General features: G+C 43.2%; 1 long non-coding RNA gene across 5 annotated transcripts; it reads right to left on the reverse strand.

Annotated features, from left to right (window-relative positions):
- Window positions 1-25: 25 nt before the first annotated feature.
- On the reverse strand, window positions 26-2,363 carry LOC118427854. Of its 5 annotated transcripts, XR_004832583.1 has the most exons (8): window positions 2,191-2,363; window positions 2,059-2,158; window positions 1,812-1,911; window positions 668-896; window positions 520-569; window positions 243-442; window positions 114-192; window positions 38-65 (listed from the first exon to the last, which is right to left on the reverse strand). It is a non-coding gene; the product is annotated as an uncharacterized LOC118427854 (long non-coding RNA). The 5 variants fall into 5 exon arrangements; XR_004832582.1 differs by having other exon boundaries at window positions 26-65; window positions 114-392; window positions 472-569; XR_004832580.1 differs by having other exon boundaries at window positions 28-65; window positions 114-442; window positions 1,862-1,911; window positions 2,191-2,361.
- Between the last annotated feature and the right edge of the window lie 2,929 nt (window positions 2,364-5,292).

A 5,292-nucleotide genomic window follows, 5' to 3' on the forward strand; every position in this document is an offset into this window, starting at 1 on the left:
TCTAGAGTGGACAACCTCGCATCAACGACTTCAAAACTCTCATGAACATCTAGAGCTGTCACAACCTCGCATCAACGACATCAAAACTCTCATGAACATCTAGAGCTGTCAACCTCGCATCAACGACATCAAAACTCTCATGAACATCTAGAGCAGTCACAACCTCGCATCAACATCTAGAGCTGTCACAACCTCGCATCAACGACATCAAGACTCTCATGGACATCTAGAGCTGTCACAACCTCGCATCAACAACATCAAAACTCTCATGGACATCTAGAGCTGTCACAACCTCGCATCAACGACATCAAAACTCTCATGAACATCTAGAGCTGGCACAACCTCGCATCAACGACATCAAAACTCTCATGAACATCTAGAGCTGTCACAACCTCGCATCAACAACATCAAGACTCTCATGAACATCTAGAGCAGTCACAACCTCGCATCAACATCTAGAGCTGGCACAACCTCGCATCAACGACATCAAAACTCTCATGGACATCTAGAGTGGACAACCTCGCATCAACGACATCAAGACTCTCATGAACATCTAGAGCTGTCACAACCTCTCATCAACGACATCAACACTCTCATGAACATCTAGAGCTGGCACAACCTCGCATCAACGACATCAAAACTCTCATGGACATCTAGAGTGGACAACCTCTCATCAACGACATCAAAACTCTCATGAACATCTAGAGCTGTCACAACCTCGCATCAACGACATCAAAACTCTCATGGACATCTAGAGCTGTCACAACCTCGCATCAACATCTAGAGCTGTCACAACCTCGCATCAACAACATCAAAACTCTCATGGACATCTAGAGCTGTCACAACCTCGCATCAACAACATCAAAACTCTTATGAACATCTAGAGCTGTCACAACCTCGCATCAACAACATCAAAACTCTCATGGACATCTAGAGCAGTTAGAGTGGACAGCCTTGCATCAACAGCATCATTCTTGCAATAATGGCATCGAAATCCTTGTGAGCTTTTTGATTTCTAGAAGAACAAAATATGAACTCATGATAACTTTGGTGAAGTTTTGAGACCGACAATAGTTTGCCATCAAACTGCCAGTTTGCCATCAAACGTTTGAGAGAAAAGTGGCCTAAACTAACACCAGAAGTTCTAAGAAGAAGTGAAAAGTAAGATTAGAACTCCTCCATGCATGTACTGGAGATAGTACTACAGAAAACAAAGCCGTGCAGACAGACAGACATAACTGGAACATCTAGAGCTGTCACAACCTCGCATCAACGACATCAAAACTCTCATGAACATCTAGAGCAGTCACAACCTCTCATCAACAACATCAAAACTCTCATGGACATCTAGAGCTGTCACAACCTCGCATCAACAACATCAAAACTCTCATGAACATCTAGAGCTGTCACAACCTCGCATCAACAACATCAAAACTCTCATGAACATCTAGAGCTGTCACAACCTCGCATCAACAACATCAAAACCCTCATGGACATCTAGAGCTGTCACAACCTCGCATCAGCAACATCAAAACTCTCATGAACATCTAGAGCTGTCACAACCTCGCATCAGCGACATCAAAACTCTCATGAACATCTACAGCTGTCACAACCTCGCATCAACAACATCAAAACTCTCATGGATCGGGGTATGATGAGCTCTGGGGCTCATGACATTGCGATACTCTCATGAACATCTAGAGCAGTCACAACCTCTCATCAACGACATCAAATCTCTCATGGACATCTAGAGTGGACAACCTCGCATCAACGACTTCAAAACTCTCATGAACATCTAGAGCTGTCACAACCTCGCATCAACGACATCAAAACTCTCATGAACATCTAGAGCTGTCACAACCCTGCATCAACGACATCAAAACTCTCATGGACATCTAGAGCTGTCACAACCTCGCATCAACGACTTCAAAACTCTCATGAACATCTAGAGCAGTCACACCCTCTCATCAACGACATCAAAACTCTCATGGACATCTAGAGTGGACAACCTCGCATCACAACATCAAAACTCTCATGGACATCTAGAGCTGTCACAACCTCGCATCAACGACATCAAAACTCTCATGGACATCTAGAGCTGTCACAACCTCGCATCAACAACATCAAAACTCTCATGGACATCTAGAGCTGTCACAACCTCGCATCAACAACATCTAGAGCTGTCACAACCTCGCATCAACGACATCAAAACTCTCATGAACATCTAGAGCTGTCACAACCTCGCATCAACGACATCAAAACTCTCATGAACATCTAGAGCTGTCAACCTCGCATCAACAACATCAAAACTCTCATGAACATCTAGAGCTGGCACAACCTCGCATCAACGACATCAAAACTCTCATTAACATCTAGAGCTGTCACAACCTCGCATCAACGACATCAAAACTCTCATGAACATCTAGAGCTGTCAACCTCGCATCAACAACATCAAAACTCTCATGAACATCTAGAGCTGGCACAACCTCGCATCAACGACATCAAAACTCTCATTAACATCTAGAGCTGTCACAACCTCGCATCAACAACATCAAAACTCTCATGAACATCTAGAGCTGTCACAACCTCGCATCAACAACATCAAAACTCTCATGAACATCTAGAGCTGTCACAACCTCGCATCAACGACATCTAGAGCTGTCACAACCTCGCATCAACAACAACAAAACTGTCAAGGACATCTAGTGAGTCATTGTGGACCACCTCACATCAACAGCATCAGCCTTGCACCAATGGTATCAAAACCCTCGCAAGCTTTTTGATCTCTAGAAGAACAAAACATTAACTCATGGTAACTTTGGTGAAGTTTTGAGACCGACAATAGTTCTGACAGTTTGCCATCAAACGTTTGAGAGAAAAGTGGCCTAAACTAACATCAGAAGTTCTAAGAAGAAGTGAAAAGTAAGATTAGAACTCCTCCATGCATGTACTGGAGATAGTGCTACAGAAAACAAAGCCGTGCAGACAGACAGACATAACTGGCGGCAATGACTTTAACAACTAAAAACTATGCTTTTTACTTACTAACTGATAGATAGGATCCATGTTCCCAAAGTTTTGTTAACATTTTGTTGCATTTTTATTTGTTCAACCTAAAAAAAAGAAAGGCAAGAAAAGTTGTTGTTGTTGTTGTTGTTATATGGATATCCTGTGCTTGGGGAGAGCCACACCCCACGCACCTTGTTAAAGAACCCACCACACCTTTCGTTAAACAGAAGGGGCATGCCCGATGTGCGATGGTGCAAATCCTTCTGTCTGGAGTTTGGTGATTCACCACAAATCACCCGGATGGAAGCCTGACGAGCCTTCGTCTGGAAACAGCCACATGATTGACATCATTCACCCGGACTCTCGGAGAGTAGTGACGTATCAGTCACTAATGTAATGGAGATCCAACCCAGACGAAACCATTTGTTGTCTTTATCTCATACTAAATGCTTGATAGCAGTTACTTAAAGAGTCTCTTAAAGGAAGCCAGAGTTGGGGCTGTGCGTAGATCTGGTGGTAGACCGTTCCAGATGGTGGGTCCACGGTAGGTGATGGGTCTTCTGAATGTGGAGTCTTGTGGCAACCAGCTTATTGCTTGTGCTTTGTCAGGAGGTTCTTGTGTTTTAGTCTCTGCAGTATATTGTGTGTCCATGTCTGTACCGGCTTGGAAGCCTGGGTTTTACCAAGATGCCTCCATCAACAAATAAGAATGAGTTTATCATATGTCATCACCATAACAACGTGACATCAACATAACAACGTGTCATCACCATAACAACGTATCATCACCATAACAACGTATCATCACCATAACAGCGTGTCATCGCCATAACAATGTGTCATCACCATAACAACGTGTCATCACCATAACAACTTGTCATCACCATAACAACGTGTCATCACCATAACAACGTGTCATCATCATAACAGCATCATCACCATAGCAACTGCATCAGTACCAGGTTTTTCCAGTGTAACTGGAAAGGATGCTCGGGAGTCATGCTACCTAACTCGTGTACATCATCATCATTATCATTGGTCATCCTCTGAGTTTGACTTCCAGTCTGTCTTTCATCGCTGTGAGAAGTTTCAGGCCATCCAGACCAGTTTCTGACTCAATAAGTTTCTTCAGGGTTAGCCTTGGGCGACCAACACGTTTCTTAGAGAAAACAGGCGTCCAGAACAAAAGTCTTCCGGCTGGCTCTCTACTACGAGCCACATGACCGGCAAGGAGTAGCCATGTACATGTCAAAGTTCCTTCCCGCGCCTGATGGTGCATAGGGCGGCGCCCATCTCCGTTTCAGTAGCCCTGGGCCACACAACTTTGTGCAATCACTACAGCAGGGGGCTAGTCCACTGGTAGTGGTGTGTATTCAACTTCCATACTCTTTCCCGAATGCTGAGTGCTAAGCAGAGAAAACAGTATGTACCATTTTTTTAAAGTCTTTGGTATGACTCGGCCTGGGATCCAACTCACGAGCTACCGAATGCAAGGTGAACACTCTACCTACTCGGCCATTGCAACGGTCAGTCGTGTAGATGGATGGGTTAATTCAATCTCAAGAACTTCATTGCACAAGAATTGTACTAGGTGGAGCGTATGGCAGAATCTAAATAACTACAACCGTTCGCTGAGAATAATCCATCGTACAAAAGACTAGTGTGGGCTGGAAATGTGTTTCTACAATATTTGGTAGAATTTTTAATGTTACGGCATTTTTATGTAACACTAAAAGTATATGTACATCCATTCAAGATTGCGTTTGTAATTTTAGCGGTTGGTTTGGGGGGGGGGGGCGTAGTTAACGACAACAAGTTTCCAGCTGGCCTCTGCAGAGTAATGACATCATTGCAACGTTTTGCAAAAGTGTTTTGAATATTGACCAATAAATTCCCTAAAATCAGGAATTACATATGACAATACAGTCTATTTTATGTCTCACTCCAGTTGGAAACCAGATACCCTGGGTGGGAAAAAAAAGTCGACCTAGAAAAACAGGACAATATACTTAAGTGGTAGTTATATATTACATTCATAGATTTCTTACTATGTGCCGCCGCCCCATTTAAACCCTGCACACGAAAGTAAAAAAAACTTTGTTAAAGTAGCATCATGAAGCTGCCCCTAACATACTTGATGACTCTCCCTTCTGAAATGTACTTTTTTTTTTACTTTTGAACTCCTCGATTCTTCGTTTATTTTATTTGAAACCATCACAATGTGAGGGGACTAAACAGTTGTATAAACGCCTTTACCAGATGGCGCTGAAACGTTACAGTAAT

The sequence above is a fragment of the Branchiostoma floridae genome, chromosome 12, assembly GCF_000003815.2.
Source record: "Branchiostoma floridae strain S238N-H82 chromosome 12, Bfl_VNyyK, whole genome shotgun sequence".
Classification (NCBI taxonomy): Eukaryota; Metazoa; Chordata; class Leptocardii; order Amphioxiformes; family Branchiostomatidae; genus Branchiostoma; species Branchiostoma floridae.